This window comes from Canis lupus, chromosome X, assembly GCF_011100685.1.
Source record: "Canis lupus familiaris isolate Mischka breed German Shepherd chromosome X, alternate assembly UU_Cfam_GSD_1.0, whole genome shotgun sequence".
NCBI lineage: Eukaryota > Metazoa > Chordata > Mammalia > Carnivora > Canidae > Canis > Canis lupus.
In genome coordinates, this window is record NC_049260.1 from 84,429,714 (window position 1) to 84,451,277 (window position 21,564).

Consider the following 21,564-nt stretch of genomic DNA (forward strand, 5'->3'; position numbering starts at 1 on the left):
CCACATTTGCATTGGCTCCATCCCAGTTTCCCACTGCCCGCGATTAGGCAGACTTCCTCCAAATCCCCTACTTCTGGCTCAAGTCAGCTAAATCGCCACAACACCAAGCCACTGGAAATAATTTCTTTGTAGGGATAAGCTTCCCAGAAATTGGAAAGTCCCTGGTGATGCCACCATGAATCAGACAAAACTCTGTAGTTTCTCTTCAGGCCAAAGAATTCCTGAATGTCCCCTGAAAACTCTCCCCTCCTCTTTACATTTATTTTGTTCCCCATGAAAATACTTATTACCATTTGGGAGGGATATGAATATATTTATTTATTAGGATGCTCACAAGAATAACATGCTAACACTGTCCTTATGATGTTATAAAAATATATACCCACATCGTGGCAGGAAACAGGGGTAAGGGCTCTCAGAGCTGGTACCAAGTGTCCACTGAAGACATCTCCATTCACCAGGGAGGATGTTTCCTAGATTCCAACATCTCTAAAATGTAGCTTCCAGTCAGGTCTCCATGACTTGCCCAGACTTCTTCATTCCAGCATCAGCTGGCACCCTTTCTTGCCACTCTGGACTCCTTCATAACCTAGATCAGCTACCCCATGTCTAACTCACCCAGGCAGCCTCTAGAATTCTGCAGCACATCTCTGGAATGCTGCTGCCCTGCCACCCTCAGGGGCATGACTGGGAGTTAGGGAACAGAGGGAATAAGATCACATTATCAAAGCAAGTAGCAAGGGTATATTAGCAAATGACACTTGGACATATACCCGACGACCTCACAGAATATGTGCTTTCTCCCCAAATGATACATAATCCCTTAGAGAGAAAACAAGCACAGAGCGATTATGTCTGCCAGGCACAAGGGTGACAAAGAATGCTGTTTACTTCCATCATGTCCTTCACACAAACAGGAAGTTAGCAACTGAAAGCCAGAAGCAGATCTCTATCCTAGCTCTCCCCTTCCTTTGAATGGTGTCCCCACTCGGCTTCCATCTGTTTTGGCATTAGTTTATTTTCAAAAGAGAGGACAAGATGCCCCAGGGAGAGTAGAATAGGAGACTGGGGTGAGATGCAGGAGTCATGTATGGATAACAACCTGTAAAACCAAATGAAAACAGTACAAAAATGCAGAAACCAGATCTAGTACTAGAACATACGTCGAGAAGGTAGCTGGAGACCCTACATGTGAACAATATGGTACACAACCCCAGGGGGAGAACTCTGTGCCAAGTGGGCCAGAGGCCACTGGGTTAGCCTGAGAGCCTCTCAATGGATGGCTGAACTGACCTACGTCTGCTGTTGCAGCTGGGAGCCTTCTTTGGTGGTGACAGAACAGGAGATGACAGGCCCGGCAACCCCACAGGCCCACCCCAGGGCCTGCTTGGAGCTCACAAACATGTAGGACACATTCTTCTCTTCACACAGCAGTGGGAGGTGCAGAGTGATCTCTAGGGGCTCAGGGTCTGCAGCCATTTTCCTGAACTCAGAGATGCCCTGTTGGGGGTTTTGGTGCCTCATTGACCCCTTGCCGAAGCTGCTTATAGTTTCATGACTGCTGAACAAGGGCCAGTAGTTTCTTGGTGAGGAGGGCATTTGTGAGGGGGTAGATCCTTGGGTTTACTTCAGGCTCAGTCATATCTGCAATTAGGTGATCTCACCACCCCTAAGGGAGTGCAGCCAATGTCAGAGCCAGAGCTCACACCTTTGCCAGAAAGAAGGCACACCACACTGGAGGCATGGATATGGCCAAGCACCACTTATTACCATCTACCTGCATTTTAGAATTTCCATAGTGCCTTCTTGCACAAACTCTTACATTTAATAAAACTAACAACATGATGAAGCTGGATATTTTCAGCACATTTTACAGATGAGAAAACAGGCTCAGAGGGTTGGAACTGCCCAAGTTCTTATAGCTACTAAGTAGTGGAACTGGAACTTCTTTTTTAAATTAATTAATTAATTAATTAATTAATTTTTAAGATTTTATTTCTTTATTCATGAGAGACACAGAAAGTGAGAGGCAGAGACATAGGCAGAGGGAGAAGCAGGTTCCATGCATGGAGCCCGATGTGGGACTCGATCCTGGGACTCCAGGATCACACCTTGAGCCGAAGACAGATGCTTAACCACTGAGCCACCCAGACGTCCCAGACTTCTTTTTTTTTAAATAAAATAATTAACTTATAGTGTATTATTAGTTTCAGAGACAGAGTTTAGTGATTCATCAGTTGCATAGAACACCCAGTGCTCATTACATCAAGTGTCCTCCTTAATGCCCATCACCCAGTTACCCATCCTCCCACCCTACCTCCCCTCCAGCAACCCTCAGTTTGTTCCCTAGAGTTCAGAGTCTCTTATGGTTTGCCTCTCTCTCTGATTTTATCTTATTTCAGTTTTCCCTCCCTTGACCTATGTTCATCTGTTTGGTTTCTTAAATTACACACGTGAGTGAAATCATATTTGTCTTTCTCTGACTTACTTTGCTTAGCATAAAACCCTCTAGTTCCATCCAGGTCTTTGCAGATGGTCAGATTTCATTTCTTTCTTTCCTTTTTTAAAAGATTTATTTATTTATTCATTCCTAGAGACACAGAGAGCAGCAGAGATGTAAGCAGAGGGAGAAGCAGGAGAGTGCAATGCGGACTCTATCCCAGGACTCCAAGATCACGATAATCAGAAAGCAGACGTTCAACCACTGAGCCACTCAGGCGTCCCAGATTTCTTTTTTTTTTTTTTTTCTGTTGACTGTAGAACTGGAACTTTTTGAACGAAGACCTCTCTCCTGAGAGTACTCCCAACCTGACTGTTTTCGAGGCATGTAGCCATCAACATATTCAGGAGCGGGCTCATCAGCTTCTCCCCTAACCTGCTTCTCCTCCTGTGATTCCCGTCTCAGGGAATGGCACTGACATTCAGTCCATGGCAGAAATCCTAGAGTCATCCTTGACGCCTTTCTTTCTCTCTCTCACTCACCCTCAGAGTCCATCTGCCACCAAGTCTATAGATTCTATTTCCTAAATATTTTCTTAAATATATTCACTTCTTTCCACCCCCACTGCCACCTCCGTAGTTCAGTTGGCCATCATCTCTTATCTGGATTCTTGTAGCAACCTCCAAAGTGATCTCTTTCCCTCCAGTCTTGCCTATTAGCAATCCTATCTCCAGATCTACAACAATCTTTCTAAAATCTAGTCTGATCATGATTCATTTGGGCTTTTAGCTCATTTTTTTGTTGTTGTTAGTGAAACCTTGTTTTAAAAATGGAATTTTAAATAAGTCCTAATAGATAATGGATAAAAGCAGAAGTGTCTTATGGAAGTGAGGGTCAGAGGCCTAGATCACTGAATACTCCCTGAGGCACTAAGGGTTCTGCAGACCAGGAAATAGCAACCACTAATCCCACAAGGTAAAGCTTCTTTATTAAAGATGTTATTTATTCATGAGAGGAACAGAGAGAGAGGCAAAGACACAGGCAGAGGGAGAAGCAGGCCTCCTGTGGGAAGCCTGATGAGGTACTTGATCCTAAGACCTGGAGATCATGCCCTGAGCTGAAGGCAGCCGCTCAACCACTGAGCCACCCAGGCATCCCTAGGTAAAGCTTCTTAACATGGCTTAAGAAGTGAAATCATGATGAGGTCTGTGTTTACCTCTGTGGCTCCGTTCCTCACTCCTGCTTCCCTTGCCTTCCATATTAATCAGGATAGGCTAGGTTACGTTGCAATAACAACCAAACACCAAATCTTAGTGAAAGAAAGTGACAGTCATTTATTTCTCAGCTACTTGCCAATTGCAAGTCAACAGGGACTCTGGGCCACCTCCTCTCCATTCTGGGACAAAGGCTCATGGAGTTTCCAGCACCTGGCCCATTGCCTATCGCCGAGGCAAAAGAAAGATAACCTGGTGGCTCTCACTCTGGTAGTGAAATGATCAACCTAGAAATGACAGTCATCACTTCTGTTCTAATTCATCGACCTTCCCTGGGCACAAGGAGGGGGCAGGAATTGCTATCTATAATATACTCAGAAAGATGGGGTGGCAGAGAACTGGAATATTTGACAAAAATTGGTAACATCTACCACACTTTTCTCCCCTCATTTTAAGCCACAGTGAGCTGTCTGTAGATTTTTGGAATGTGCACATGCTTTTCTTTTTGCCCCCTGCTCTAATCCTTCTGGTAAGCTTCTACTTGATCTTCTAGTTTCAGTTCAAGCAATATGCCTCTGAGGAACCTTCCTTCTGTTTCATCCCTTTGTTTCTCCTTTCCCTGGCCAGGTCAAATGACCTTCTGTTGTGCACACCAACATTCTGCTCTTCCTTCCAGCATAAACCTTATCATAGTCCCTGAATATAATTGCTTATACAGTGTGACTCTTTGCCCACAAGATTGCAATTGCCTGAGGTCAGGGACTGTATCCCCAGGGCCTAGAATGCTTTCTGGCACATCATAGAGTCTTAATAAAGATGGAATGAGTGAATGCTTAGAACTTTGTCTCCTTGACCCTAAGTCTTTGCCCATTTGGCACACCAAGCTGCTTAGATCAGAGCAGAAGATGAAGCTAAAACCTGCTCTCTCCTGTGGATTGAGACAATCTAGAAAATGTCTATAAGTGGGGGGTGAGTGGCATTTCCCTTAATGAAGGAAAAAAAATGGCTATTCCAATAATTTTATGTCCATTAAGTGAAGCATGCCATGGAATTCTACTTCTTCCACAGGTTCTATTGATGTGCTTGTAGCAGCCAAAAGATTCATGATTTAGGAGGTAGAGTTGAAATTGATGTTCTGAATACTTGTTTTGGGTTTTAGAGTGCTTTTTGTAAATTGGATGTTAGACATTCTGACTACGCTTGTTTTTAGCTAGGGATGTGGATGTATAGCCCATGGCATTTCTCTGGGAATCTACTAGTACTTGATTTGCCATTTTGGTAACAAAGAGCTTACTACCAAAGGCAGCACTTAGATAGAATGACATCCATGAGAAAGTGCTAAAGCTCATTAGTAATTACAGAAACACAAGTTTAACTAAGCAGCTCTCAGGCTGGCAAAAATTTAAAAAGTGGATAATGTGTTGATAAGGACATGGGGATATAAGAAGTCTTACATTCTGCGTGATGTAGACTGGATCAGCTATTCTGGAGAACAATTTGGCACTACTCCATTCACTCAATGAATGTTTATAAAGCACCATTCATGTGTCAAGAACTTTTCTAAGTGCTTGGGATATAAGCAGTGAATGAAACAGACACAAATCTGTTGGAATCTTATTATGATAATTGTTATAAGATAATAAAGATAACATACAAATATTTCATTTATTCAATAATGGTAAGTGCAAGCAGAGAAACTAAAGCAGGAAAGGGAACTATGAAACTGACAGGTTGAAATTGAAGAAAGAGTGGCCAAGGAAAGCCCCACTGGCCTGAGGGTTACATAGTTAATGTAGTCACATTAAATATATACATGTCCTCTCACCTAACAATTCTGCTACTGAATATTTGAGAATATTCCCAAAATAAGCTCATAAGGAGACATGTATAAAGATGTTCATGGAGCTGTTACTTGTGCTGGTGGCAGTTTAGCGGAATTCCAGTGGGAATTCTTGACTTGAGAGAGTGGATAGATAAAACGTAGATGTGTGCCATAAAGTATTACACAACTACTGGAAGTAACAGATTAAAAATACACATGGCAACATAGAATGATCTAAGAACAGTGTGGCATGAAAAAAATAAGAAACATTGAAATAGGTAGCATGGAACTACTTATATAGATCAAGGATACATGCACACAAAACAACCATACAGAGTTTGAAAACATAGTCTAAAAAAAAAAAACCCTACATGTCAAACATACTAAAATGGCACTGGGGATGTGGAGTAAGAGGGGCATAAGAATGGGTTATGGAGTTAAAAAATAAGATGAAATACAAACAACCCAACATATGGATTTGATGTTCCTAAAATCCAGATTTCTACAGGCTGAGAGTCAAGTGTCTCTAACACTCTGCAATTGTGCAGACTTATCCAATTCACTTGACATATCTGACATATCAGTTTCCTACTATATCCAGCGTTAGCTCCCTTCAAGGATTGTTGTAAGGCTCCCGTATGCTAATGAACAGAAAAGGACTTCCAGAAGTTTAAAGTGAAAACACTTATCTAATATAAGCAACAATTATTGTTGCACAGAGTGGCAGTTTCTCGTTTGCCTTCCCACCACGCATTTCCATTTTGTCCATTCCCACCAATTCTGATTCCCATTTAGGGATACAGGCAATTTTGAGGCAGCCAACTCTATCCCAGGTGGAACACATGACCTAGGATAAGCCATTCATTTGATCCCCAGTCTCAATAGTGATTGTTTTGGGATGGGCATATCATCCAAGCTATTCAGATGAGACCTAATCTTAAGACTTTGGCTGGGAATACTGAGGAAAGTAAGCTCCTTCCTTGTTTGACATAAATGGGGTAAGTAGTATGCAGCCCTGTAAATAGCAGCTAAGTCCATCTTCAGACCACGAAGGGAGAGTCTACCTGAGAATAGAGATCTAACCAAGGAAGTGGAGCTAAGAGATGGAGAGAGAGAAAGCAACTGAGCAGAATAAAAACTCACCTAAAACTGAATTTATCCATGAACTATACAGTGACATTGGCCAATAATTTCCCTTTTGGGGTGATTAAGACCATTCAGATTGGGTCTTCAGTGGCTTGCAAACAGAGTCCAATCCTAACTGATGTATTGTTGTTGTTTATTGTTATCTGTTTTTTATTTTTACAAGTAGACACAAAACCTCTTAAAATACTGCAAAGCTGTAAGCAAAATGGGTGGATCCTGAAGTTAAATTGGTACAATCTTTACACTGGATGGAAATATTCTCCTCAAAGTGCCCTGAAATGGATTGTTCAAGGTTTTCAGCAGTTCCAGACTGCAAATTATGTCATCTGCTCCAATTTTGGATGAGGAAAAAAGATATCTGCTTTCATACATTTGTTTCCTGGTCTATAGTTGACAAGAGAAAGAATCCTGGAAATAAAATTGTTGCAGGTGCCTGATGATTCTGATTCTTTGGCCACATGTGATAGAATGGAGACTTTAGCTTGTAAAGAATGCCCCCCCCCCCAGAGGATCATGGGTTCAGAAGTGAATGCCATAGGGAGGCAAGAGGAAACTCAGCCTACAGTGTCCTTTGATTAGCACTTCTTAGATTCCCAGGGCTGAGTCTATGGAGCAAATGCTCCATAATAATACAGCAGCCAAAATACTAAGGGAGTTAACATTCAGCATCCAAACTGCTCCTTCCCCTCACCGGCCTTGACTTTTTCTAGAAAGAATGCTTTAACACTCCCAAACATTCTTTGCACAGTTGGTTTGTGAAGATTTTTCCAGATTGAGGGCTGCCAGGTAAAAGGGAAGAATCAGCCTCCAGAATTGTGGTTCTTACTTGTCATAAACATCATCAGACTTGTCTGGGATGCCAATCATGCTTACCGGGCATGATGGAGTCTACAGAGGTTTGAGACTCGGGTTGTGCTTTCATCTAACAGAGTACTTAGTAAGACAGGAAACAGAATCACTCATCTTGCTTGTCCAAAAATATGGTTTTTGCCTAATTTACTCCTACTTATCCTCAGTTCAAATACCACTTCCTCAGAAATGCCTTCTCTGGTCAAATCGCCATAAAGCAAGTGTAAGTCTTCTATGTAGCACTGACCACACTCGAATTTAACATTTACTGGTGTGGTTTTTAAATTCAAGTCAGTTCTCCCACTAGACTCCAGGTTCTTTAGGAGCAGAGATCATCAAAGTCTTTGTCATTTAACAAACACTCACTATGTGTTAGGCAATTTTCTTAGTAGTTTATAAATATTAATTCACCTAATTCTCATAGCTACTCCATGAGGCATTATCATTATCATCCACATAGAGGAAAGTGAGACCCAAAGAGGCAGAATAGCTTGCTGAAGTTCAGAAAACTAAATAAATTACTTAGCCAGGATTCAAACCCATGGAAGCTTGTTCCTGTCCATGCTCTCAAATATTATTCCATGATGTTTTGCTCACCATTGCATCCCCAGTACCTACCACAATGCCTGACACATAATAAATTTATGCTCAGTAAAGTTTTTTGGATGAATCAATGGATCTTGTCCTTTCTAATGCTAAGTCAGACAACCAAAAAATTTAATTAGCATTGACTTGTAAATCCAATTCATTAAATTTACAGATCATTTATAGTAAGATTGTTATAATCCTTCTTGTAATTTTTTGACATTTTTGTATTTTTTCATATTCTTCTATTTTAACTGTTTAAACTGAGATGTAATTGACTTATAACATTATATTCGTTTCAGGTGTACAACAAAATGATTTGATATATATATATATCAATGTATCTATATCTATATATATTGCAGAATATTCACTACAGTAAGTTTAGTTAATGTCCATCACCAAAACTATTTACAATTTTTTCTCTGTAACAAAAAGTTTTAACATCTACTATTTTAGCAACTTTCAGATATATGATACGATATTATTAACTGTGGTTAATAGTTATTATCTGTATATTCCTTCCTCATGACTTATTTATTTTATAGCTGGATGTTTATACCTTTTGACTATTTGAACCATGTCACTCACACTCACCCCCCACTTTAAATTTTATTAATTTGAATTTCCTTCTATTTAGTCAATTAACATGGAAGTATCCTAAAGTGAATTAGCTAAAACAGAAAATATTATATAGATAAGTTTCAGCTACTGCTGTAGTCAAGTAAGTTCCTATTAGATTTGACCCTCTTGTAAATTGGAGCCTAGGGTTTGGCAAACTATGGGCCATAGGTCAAATCTAGCCAGCCACCTGTCTTTGTAGATAAAGTTTTATTGGAGCACAGCCACAGCAATTGGTTTATATAGTTTCTATTGCTGTTTTCATGCTATAATGGCAGAATTGGTTACTTGTGTCACACTATATGACCCACAAAGCTTAACATAGTTATTATTTGGCCCTTTATAGAAAAAGCTTGCCATCATCTGCTCTAGGCAAAACAGAACAAATGATGACACGAAGGCATTGATGAGTGAACAAAGGATGTTGACACATGAACAAAAGGAAAGTAAAGAATATATTTCCTATTTTTTATTCCTTTTAACTTGAGGGTAGATGAAAGATGGGATTATGTGAGGCAGTTAATGTTTTTTTTCTAATTTTTATTTTATTTAGAAAAATTTTAATTCCAACACAGTTAGCATACAGTGTTAAGTTAGTTTCAGGTGTACAATATAGTGACTCAACTATTATATACATTACTCAGTGCTAATAATGATAAGTGTTCTTTTAATTCATATAATCTACTTCACCCATCACCCATCCCTATCCCCTCTGGTACCATCAGTTTGTTGTCTATAGTTAAGAGGCTGTTTCTTGCTTTGTCTCTTTTTTCCTTTGTTCATTTGTTTTGTTTCTTGAATTCCACATATGAGTGAAATTATATGCTATTTCTCTTTCTCTGACTTATTTCCCTTACCCTCCAGATCTACCCATGTTGCTGCAAATGGCAAGAGTTCACTCTCTTTATGGCTGAGTAATATTCCATTACAAATGTAACATTTATATATATATATAATATTATATATATAATATAATATATATTCCATTATATTTATATCATCTTCTTTGTGCATTCACCTGTTGAAGGAGATTGGGGCTGCTTCCATAATTTGGCTATTGTAAATAATGCTGCAATAAACATAGGGGTGCATGTATCCCTTTGAATTAGTGTTTTTGTATTTGTGTGTGTGTGTGTTTGTATTTTTTGGGGTAAATACCCAGCAGTAGAATTATTGGATCATATGGTAATTCTATTTTTAATGTTTTGAGGAGCCTCCATACTGTTTTCCACAGTGGCTGTCCCAGTTTACATTCCCACCAACAGTGCACAAGTGTTCCTTTTTCTCCACATTCTCGCCAACACCTATTGTTTCTTGTGTTGTTGATTTTAGCCATTCTGACAGGTGTAAGTTGATATTTTATTGTGGTTTGATCTGCATCTCCCTGATGATAAGTGATGTTGAGGATTTTTCATATGTATATTGGCCATCTGGTTGTCTTCCTTGGAGAAATGTCTGTTCATGTCTTCAGCCCATATTTTGATTGGATTATTTGGGTGTTTTTTGTGTGTGTTGAGCTGCATAAGTGTTTTCTTTTTTTCTTTTACTGATGGAGAGAGAGAATCTTAAACAGGCTCATGGAGCTTGATGCAGGACTTGATCTCTCAACCCTGAGATCGTGACCCAAGCTGAAATCAAAAGTCATACATTTAACGGACTGAGCCACCCAGGCACACAACATAAGTCTTTCTATATTTTGGATACTAACCCTTTATCGGATATGTCATTTGCAAATATCTTCTCCCATTCAATAGGTTATCTTTTAGTTTCATTGAGTATCTCCTTTGTTGTAGAGAAGCTTTTATTTTGATGTAGTCCCAATAGTTTATTTTTGCTTTTGTTCCCTTCCCTCAGGAGACACAGAAAAAAAAGGTTTCTATGGCTGATGTCAGAGAAATGACTGTCTGTACTTTCTTCTAAGCTTTTTATGGTTTCGTATTTCACATTTAAGTCCTTAACCCATCTGGGATTTATTTTTAAATATGGTGTCAATCATAGATCAATGGAACAGAATAGAGAATCCAGAAGTGGACCCTCAACTTTATGGTCAACTAATATTTTACAAAGCAGGAAAGACTATCCACTGCAAAAAAAGACAGTCTCTTCAATAAATGGTGCTGGGAAAATTGGACATCCACATGCAGAAGAATGAAACTAGACCATTTCCTTACACCATACACAAAGATAAACTCAAAATGGAGGAAAGATATAAATGTGAGACAAGATTCCATCAAAATACTAGAGGAGAACATAGGCAACACTCTTTTTGAACTCAGCCACAGTAACTTCTTGCAAGATACATCCACGAAGGCAAAAGAAACAAAAGCAAAAATGAACTATTGGGACTTCATCAAGATAAGAAGCTTTTGCACAGCAAAGGATACAGTCACAAAACTAAAAGACAACCTACAGAATGGGAGAAGATATTTGCAAATGACATATCAGATAAAGGGCTAGTTTCCAAGATTTATAAAGAACTTATTAAACTCAACAGCAAAGAAACAAAAAATCCAATCATGAAATGGGCCAAAGACATGAACAGGCATTTCACAGAGGAAGACATACACATGGCCAACACGCACATGAGAAAATGCTCCGCATCACTTGCCTTCAGGGAAATACAAATCAAAACCTCAATGAGATACCACCTCACACCAGTGAGAATGGTGAAAATTAACAAGAGAGAAAACAACAAATGTTGGAGAGGATGTGGAGAAAGGGGGACCCTCTTGCACTGTTGGTGGGAATGTGAACTGGTGCAACCACTCTGGAAAACTGTGTGGAGGTTCCTCAAAGAGTTAAAAATAGATCTGCCCTATGAGCCAGCAATTGCACTGCTGGGGATTTACCCCAAAGATACAGATGCAGTGAAATGCGGGGACACCTGCACCCGATGTTTCTAGCAGCAATGTCTACAATAGCTAAACTGTGGAAGGAGCTTCGGTGTCCATCGAAAGATGAATGGATAAAGAAGATGTGGTTTATGTATACCATGGAATATTACTCAGCTATTAGAAACAAAAATACCCACCATTTGCTTCGACGTGGATGGACCTGGAGGGTATTATGCTCAGTGAAATAAGTCATTCAGAGAAGGACAAACATATGGTCTCATTCATTTGGGGAATATAAATATTAGTGAAAGGGAATAAAGGGAAAGGAGAGAAAATGAGTGAAAATGTCAGTGAGGGTGACAAAACATGAGAGACATCTAACTCTGGGAAATGAACAAGGGGTAGTGGAAGGAGAGGTGGGTGGGGGTTGGGGTGACTGGGTGATGGGCACCGAGGGGGGCACTTGGCGGGATGAGCACTGGGTGTTATGCTATATGTTGGCAAATTGAACTCCAATAAAAAATTTTTAAAAATAAATATGGTGTCAGAAAGTGGTTCACTTTCATTCTTTTGCATGTTGCTGTTCAGTTTTCCCAACGCCATTTGTTGAAGTGACTTTTTCCCATTGCATATTCTTGCATCCTTTGTGGAAGAATAATTGACCCTATAATCATGGGTTTATTTCTGAGTTCTCCATTCTGTTCTATTGATCTCTGTGTCTATTTTTGTGCCAGTACCATATTGGTTTGATTACTACAGCTCTGTAGTATATCTTGAAATCTGGAATTGTGATACCTCCAGTTTTGTTCTTCTTTTTCAAGATTGTTTTGGATCTTCAGGGTCTTTTTTGGTTCTGTACAAATTTTAGGATTATTCGTTCTAATTCTGTGAAAAGTACTATTTGTATTTTGATAGAGCTTGCATTAAATCTGTGGAGTGCTTTGGGTAGTATGAATATTTTAACTATATTTGTTCCTCCAATCCAGGAGCATGGAATATATTTCCATATGTTATTGTTGTCTTCAATATCTTTCATCAGTGTTTTATACTTTTAAGAGTATAGTTCTTCCACCTTCTTGGTTAAATTTATTCCTAGGTATTTTATTATTTTGGGTGCAATTGTAGGGAGGATTGTTTTCTCTTTACTGCTTCATTATTGATGTATAGAAATGCAACGGATTTCTGCATATTGATTTTGTATTCTGCAACCTTACTGAATTCATTTATCAGTTCTAGTAGTTTTTTTTTGTTTGTTTTTTTTTTTTTTTTTGGTGGAGTCTTTCAGGTTTTCTATATGTAGTGTTGTGTCACCTGCAAATAGTGAAAGTTTTACTTTTCCTTACCAATTGAATGCTTTCTATTCCTTTTTGTTGTCTGATTGCTGTGGCTAGGGCTTTTAGTACTATGTTGAATAAAAGTGATGAGAGTGGATATCCCTGTCTTGTTGCTGATCTTAGAGAAAAAGCTCTCCGTTTGTCACCATTGAATATGATGTTAGCTGTGGAATTTTCATAGATGGCCTTTGTAATGTTGAGGTATGTTCTGTCTAAACCTATTTTGCTGAGGGTTTTTATCATGAACAGATGTTATACTTTGTCAAGGTCTTTTTCTGCATCTATTAAAAGGATCATATGTTTCTTATCCTTTCTTTTATTGATGTTATGTATCACACTGATTGCTTTGTGACTATTAAACCACCTTTGCAAACCAGGAGTAATTCCCACTTGATCATGGTTAATGATTTTTTAAAATGTAATGTTGGATTCAGTTTGCAAATGTTTTGCTGAGTATTTTTGCATCTATGTTCATCAGATAGATTGTCCTATAGTTCTCTTTTTGTAGTGTCTTTATCTGGTTTTGGTATAAAGGTAATGTTGGACTCATAGAATGAATTTTGAAATTTTACTTCCTTTTCTATTTTTTGTAATAATTTGAGAAGAACAGATATTTATTCTTCTTTAAAACTTTGGTAGAATTCAACTGTGAAACTGTCTGGTCCCGGACTTTTGTTTGTTGTGAGTTTTTTGATTATGGATTCAATTTCATTGGTGGTACTTGGTCTATTCAAATTTTCTATTTCTCTCTGATTGAGTTTTAGATGGTTATATGTTTCTAGGAATTTACTCATTTCTTCTAGTTTGTCCAATTTGTTCACATACAATTTTTCATAATAGTCTCTTTTAATCCTTTGTATTTCTGTGATGTTGGTTGTTATCTCTTTTCATTGACTTGATTTCATTTATTTGGGTCCTCTCTCTCTTTTTCTTAATGTGTCTGGCTAGATTTCTATCAATTTTGTTGATCTCTTCAATGAACCAGCTCCTGGTTTCATTGATCTGTTCTATTGTTTTTTTTAAGATTCTTTTTTGTTTACTTCTGCTCTAATCTTTATTATATCCTTCCTCCTACTGGTTTTTTGTGTTTGTTGTTCCTTTTATAGCTGCTTTAGGTATAAGATTAGGTTGTTTATTTGAGTTTTTTGTTGTTTCTTGAAGTAGGCCTGTATTACTATAAACCTCCCTCTTAGAACAGCTTTTGCTATATCCCAAAGATTTTGGAGAATTTTGTTTTCATATTCCTTTGTCTCCAAGCATTTTTTAAATTTCTTCTTTGATTTCTTGGTTGACCAATTTATTGTTTATTAGCATGTTATTTTACCTCAATGTTTTTGTGTTTTTTCCAGATTTCTTCTTGTGGCTAGTTTCTAGTTTCATAGCATTGTGATCAGAAAAGATGCAAGGTATCACTTCAGTCTTTTTGAGTTTGTTGAGACTTGTTTTATGGGCTAATCTGTGATCTATTCTGGAGAATAGTCCATGTGCACTTGAAAAGAATGTGTATTCTGCTGTTTTAGGATAGAATATTCTGAATATATCTGCTAAGTCCATTTGGTCCAGTGTGTCATTCAGAACCTTCGTTTTCTTGTTGATTTTCCGTTTGAATGATCTGTTCACTGATGTAAATGGGGTGCTAAAGTCCTACTATTATTGTATTACCATCTATTACTTCTTTATGTTTATTATTAGCTGCTTTGTGTATATGGATGCTTCCATGTTGGGTGCATAAATATTTATAATTGTTATATCTTATTCTTTGTTCCCTTTATGATAATATGGTGTCTTTCTATATCTGTTGCTACAGTCTTTGTTTTAAAGTCTATTTTATATAATATAAGAATTGCTACCCTGATTTTCTTTTTCCTTCCATTTGCATGATAAATGCTTTTCCATCACTTCGCTTTCAACATGCGTGTGCTTTTAGGTCTGAAATGAGTCTCTTATAGACAGAATATAGATGGATCTTGCCCCTTTTTAATCCATTTCATCATCCTATGTCTTTTGATTTGAGCATTTAATCCATTTATATTCAAAGTAATTTTTCAAGTTTTTATTTAAATTCTAGTTAGTTAACATACAATGTGATATTAATTTTAGGTGTACTATATAGTAATTCAACACTTCCATACAAGAACGTGGGGGAGGACTGTTTTTGGCAAGTTAGGTGGAGAGTGTTGGCACTGTGCTTGTCCCCACAGGTGTCCATGTATCTAGACTGGATGGTGGGGGAAGAAAATGGCACCTTTCAGTTCTTTTGTTCATGGAGAAGTCTCCCAAAGATCCCTGCCCCTCCAATACATGCTCTGAGACTAGTAAACAAATCTGTCTCCCGTATACCCCGAGTGTTTTTCAAACTGCTGTTTCTATGCTCTATCTCCATGGGGCTGTTTGTTGTGATGTCTTTTTAAAGGTAGGGTTCAGTTTCTCACAGTCCTCATGGCTCTCGCAGGGCCAAGGCTGATGATTTTTAAAGTTCCAGGTGTTAAGCCATGCTCATTGTAAGAACTTGTGAAATTAGGCCCTGGTTTTCAAAGTCAAATGTTATAAGGATTTGTCTTCCCCATGTGAGTTCTCTGTGCCTTGGGTACCTGGCTGTTTCTCGCCTCTCTCCGTGTTCATGGGGTCTCTTCCTCCTGAGGATAGTCTCACTGGTCTGCTTAACTCCAAGTGTGTCTCTCTGCCTTTCCTACCCTCTTTGATGTGGATTATTCTCTATATTTAGCTGTGGAGAGTCTGTTCTGACAATCTTGGTTCCTTTTCTGGGTTATTTACACTGATGTGAGTGTTATCTATCTATATTTATGGGAAGAGGTAAGATTATGATTTTCCTACTTCACTATCTTCCCCAAGAATGTGAAGTAGTTAATATTCTGATAGAAAGTTAGCAGTCCTTCTGGCCTGAAGAATTGGAGGACAGTTTTTGGCAACCACAGCCACTGGGAATTGAGGGAGAAATTCCAGAAAGTATAGAGCTGGAGAAGAAGAGCATTAAATTTTGCCTAAGTTTCTAACTTACTGCTAAACCATGCATATATGAGACAGATGCAAACCAGCACAGCTAAATAATAAGAGTTGGCAGTTTAAGTTTATTTGGTACCAATGCAAAAATATCAATACTCTTCAGGGTATTCAGAATCTTATCAGAATCTTAGAACCTACACAACCAAGCATTCTGAATATCCAGGTGATAATACAAAACTGCTTAACACATGAAGAAACAAGAAAGTATCACCTAATTACAAGAAAAAAAGACATAGAAAAATGGCCAAGAGATTACCATAATGTCAGAAAGAGTAGACAAGGATTATAAAACAGCTATTATAGCTATGTTTAATGAAACGAAGAAAACTATGCTTGTGATCAATGATATGATGGAAAATGTGAGTAGAAAAAATACATTGTTATCTTTTAAAAAAACATAATGGAAATACCAGAATAAAAAAATACAACATATGAAATAAAAATTCACTGAATAGGCTTAATAGCAGAATGGAAATGAGAGGAGAAAGAATCTGTAAACTTGAAGATAAAATAATTATATCTATCTAATCTGAAACAAAGAGAGAAATAATATTGGGAAAAAACTGTAAAGTTTTAGACACTTATAGAATGACACCTAAAGTTCTAGCTTAAATGTCATTGGAATCCTAGAAAGAGAGAAGAGAGGGGCAAAAAAATTAAAGATAGGGGCACCTGGGTGGCTCAGTTGGTTAAGCAGCTGCCGTTGGCTCAGGTCATGATCCCAGGGTCCTGGAATCGAGTCCTACATCAGGCTCCCTGCTGGATGGGCAGCCTGCTTCTCCCTCTCCAATGCTTGTCCTCTCCTACTTTCTCTCTTTCTCTCAAATAAATAAATAAAATCACTCAGCATAATACCCTCCAGTTCCATCCACGTTGAAGCAAATGGTGGGTATTTGTCATTTCTAATAGCTGAGTAATATTCCATTGTATACATAAACCACATCTTCTTTATCCATTCATCTTTCGTTGGACACCGAGGCTCCTTCCACAGTTTGGCTATCGTGGCCATTGCTGCTAGAAACATCGGGGTGCAGGTGTCCCGGCGTTTCATTGCATTTGTATCTTTGGGGTAAATCCCCAGCAGTGCAATTGCTGGGTCGTAGGGCAGGTATATTTTTAACTGTTTGAGGAACCTCCAAACAGTTTTCCAGAGTGGCTGCACCAGTTCACATTCCCACCAACAGTGTAAGAGGGTTCCCTTTTCTCCGCATCCTCTCCAACATTTGTTGTTTCCTGCCTTGTTAATTTTCCCCATTCTCACTGGTGTGAGGTGGTATCTCATTGTAGTTTTGATTTGTATTTCCCTGATGGCAAGTGATGCAGAGCATTTTCTCATATGCATGTTGGCCATGTCTATGTCTTCCTCTGTGAGATTTCTCTTCATGTCTTTTGCCCATTTCATGATTGGATTGTTTGTTTCTTTGGTGTTGAGTTTAATAAGTTCTTTATAGATCTTGGAAACTAGCCCTTTATCTGATATGTCATTTGCAAATATCTTCTCCCATTCTGTAGGTTGTCTTTGAGTTTTGTTGACTGTATCCTTTGCTGTGCAAAAGCTTCTTATCTTGATGAAGTCCCAATAGTTCATTTTTGCTTTTGTTTCTTTTGCCTTCGTGGATGTATCTTGCAAGAAGTTACTATGGCCGAGTTCAAAAAGGGTGTTGCCTGTGTTCTTCTCTAGGATTTTGATGGAATCTTGTCTCACATTTAGATCTTTCATCCATTTTGAGTTTATCTTTGTGTATGGTGAAAGAGAGTGGTCTAGTTTCATTCTTCTGCATGTGGATGTCCAATTTTCCCAGCACCATTTATTGAAGAGACTGTCTTTCTTCCAATGGATAGTCTTTCCTCCTTTATCGAATATTAGTTGCCCATAAAGTTCAGGGTCCACTTCTGGATTCTCTATTCTGTTCCACTGATCTATGTGTCTGTTTTTGTGCCAGTACCACACTGTCTTGATGACCACAGCTTTGTAGTACAACCTGAAATCTGGCATTGTGATGCCCCCAGATATGGTTTTCTTTTTTAAAATTCCCCTGGCTATTCGGGGTCTTTTCTGATTCCACACATATCTTAAAATAATTTGTTCTAACTCTCTGAAGAAAGTCCATGGTATTTTGATAGGGATTGCATTAAACGTGTATATTGCCCTGGGTAACATTGACATTTTCACAATATTAATTCTGCCAATCCATGAGCATGGAATATTTTTCCATCTCTTTGTGTCTTCCTCAATTTCTTTCAGAAGTGTTCTATAGTTTTGAGGGTATTGATCCTTTACATCTTTGGTTAGGTTTATTCCTAGGTATCTTATGCTTTTGGGTGCAATTGTAAATGGGATTGACTCCTTAATTTCTCTTTCTTCAGTCTCATTGTTAGTGTATAGAAATGCCACTGACTTCTGGGCATTGATTTTGTATCCTGCCACGCTACCGAATTGCTGTATGAGTTCTAGCAATCTTGGGGTGGAGACTTTTGGGTTTTCTATGTAGAGTATCATGTCATCGGCGAAGAGGGAGAGTTTGACTTCTTCTTTGCCAATTTGAATGCCTTTAATGTTTTTTTGTTGTCTGATTGCTGAGGCTAGGACTTCCAGTACTATGTTGAATAGCAGTGGTGAGAGTGGACATCCCTGTCTTGTTCCTGATCTTAGGGGAAAGGCTCCCAGTGCTTCCCCATTGAGAATTATATTTGCTGTGGGCTTTTCATAGATGACTTTTAAGATGTCGAGGAATGTTCCCTCTATCCCTACACTCTGAAGAGTTTTGATCAGGAATGGATGCTGTATTTTGTCAAATGCTTTCTCTGCATCCAATGAGAGGATCATATGGTTCTTGGTTTTTCTCTTGCTGATATGATGAATCACATTGATTGTTTTACGGGTGTTGAACCAGCCTTGTGTCCCAGGGATAAATCCTACTTGGTCATGGTGAATAATTTTCTTAATGTACTGTTGGATCCTATTGGCCAGTATCTTGTTGAGAATTTTTGCATCCATGTTCATCAGGGATATTGGTCTGTAATTCTCCTTTTTGGCGGGGTCTTTGTCTGGCTTTGGAATTAAGGTGATGTTGGCTTCATAGAACGAATTTGGAAGTACTCCATCTCTTTCTATCTTTCCAAACAGCTTTAGGAGAATAGGTATGATTTCTTCTTTAAACGTTTGATAAAATTCTCCTGGGAAGCCATCTGGCCCTGGACTCTTGTGTCTTGGGAGGTTTTTGACAAACATTATATGTTCTCATTCATTTGGGGAATATAAATAATAGTGAAAGGGAAAATAAGGGAAGGGAGAAGAAATGTGTGGGAAATATCAGAAAGGGAGACAGAACGTAAAGACTGCTAACTCTGGGAAACGAACTAGGGGTGGTAGAAGGGGAGGAGGGCGGGGGGTGGGAGTGAATGGGTGACGGGCACTGGGTGTTATTCTGTATGTTAGTAAATTGAACACCAATAAAAGAAAAACCATAAAAAAAAAGAGAGACACTTTGGATTAAAAGATATATGGCCTAAATAAATAAATAAATAAATAAATAAATAAATAAATAAAATCTGAAAAAATTAATATAATGGCTAAACATGTCCGAAATTTGTTGAAAATTTTGAGCAGTTTAGTGAACTTTAACTAGGATAAATACGAATAAAACCGTGCACAGGCACATCATAGTAATATTTCTAAAAACCAAGTGTAAAATCTTGAGGCAAATAGGAAATGATACCAGATGGAAACTGGGATCTTCAAGAATGAAAGAAGATCAAGAGAAATGATAAATATCTATATGTAAATATAATGGACTATTCCCTTTTAAAGTAAAAAAAATCTGTTATGATGAATGAAAGTAAAAACTATAACATTATTTGATGGAGACTCCACTATATGTAAATGTAATATATATAATAATGACTACAACATAATAGCAGAGAGTGCATAGGGACTCAATTCACTTGGCTGTAAGGTTTCTACATTCTAGTAAAAGTGATAAAAGATTAATTATAACCCTAGAGCTGTTGAAAATCAAGGGTGTATATTTTAATCCCTAGAGCATCCACTAAAATTATTTAGAGATCTACTTAAAATTCAATAGGTAAGTTAAAATGTAACACTAAAAATACTCAAATGACACAAAAGAAAGCAGGACAGGATTTAAAAAGGGAAACAAACATAAAAATAAGATTGCAGACTTAAATCCATGCATACCAATAATTAAATTAAATTCAAATGGTCCAAAAGACAGAGATTAACAGATTACATAGAAACACAAAACTCAACCGTGATGATTAATCTTATTAACCTTAGGGTGCCCAGATTAAACATTCGTTCTGGATATGTCTGTGAGAGTGTTTCCACTTGAGATTAGTGTTTCAATCCGTGGACTCAGTAAGGTAAATTGCCCTCCCCAACGTGGGTAGGCATCATTCAATCTAAGGACCTGAATAGAACAAAACGTAGAGGAAGGAGTAGTTTTCTTTTTTTCTTTCTTTTTTCTTGCTTTACTGCTTGAGCTGGGACATTTTATTTTACTTATTTATTTTTCTACTGAAGTACAGTTGACACACAAGGATACGTTAATTTCTGGTATACAACAAGGTGACTCAACAACTCTGTATATTATATTATGCTCACCACAAGTGTAGATAAACTCTTTCACCATAAAACACTATTACGATACCATTGACTATATTCATTATGCTGTATCTTTTATCCCTGTGACTTATCCATTCCATAACTGGAAGCCTGCATCTCCCATTTCCCTTCACTCATTTTATCTGTCTCCCACTTCCCTCCCCTTTGGCAGTCATCAGTTTGTTCTCTGTATTTTTGGGTATGTTTCTGCTTTTTGTTTATTTATTCATTTGTTTTGTTTAGATTCCACATATAAGTGAAATCATATGGTATTTGTCTTTCTCTGACTTATTTCACTTAGTGTAATGCCCTCTAGGTCCATCCATGTTGTTGTAAATGACAAGATCTCATCCCTTTAAATGGCTGAGTCATATCCCAGTGTGTGTGTGTGTGTGTGTGTGTGTGTGTGTAGCACAACTTCTTTATCCATTCATCTATTGATGTACACTTGGGTTGCTGCCATATCTTGGCTATTGTAAATAGCTGCAATAAATACAAGTGCATATATCTTTTGGAATTAGTGTATTTGTTTTCTTTTGGTAAATCCTTAATAGTGGAATTACTGGATCATATGGTGTTTCTATTTTCAATTTTTTGAGGAACCTCTATACAGTTTTAAACAGTGACTGCACCAAATTTACATTCCCACTGATATTGCATAAGGGTTCCTTTTTCTCCACATCCTTTCCAACACCTGTTATCTCTTGTCTCTGATTTTAGCCATTCTGACAGGTGTAAGATGATATCTCATTGTGGTTTTCATTTGCATTTCCCTGATGATTAGTGATGTTAGGCATATTTTCATGTGTCTGTTGGCCATCTGTATGTCTATTTTGAAAAAATATCTATTCAGGTCCTCTGCATGTTTTTTAATTGGATTTTTTTTTTGTTTTCTTGGTGTTGAATTATATAAGTTCTTTATTTTGGATATTAACCCCTTATCATTCCAAATATCTTCTCCCATTCAGCAGATTACCTTTTTGTTTTGCTGATATTTTCCCTCACTGTGCAAAAGCTTTTTATTTTGATGTAGTCCCAATAGTTTATTTTTGCTTTTGTTTCCCTTGCCTC

The 21,564-nt window shown here is 37.9% G+C and overlaps 1 pseudogene; it reads right to left on the reverse strand.

Annotated features, from left to right (window-relative positions):
* Nucleotides 1-1,256: 1,256 nt before the first annotated feature.
* Nucleotides 1,257-1,642, reverse strand: LOC100685198 (annotated as a pseudogene).
* Between the last annotated feature and the right edge of the window lie 19,922 nt (nt 1,643-21,564).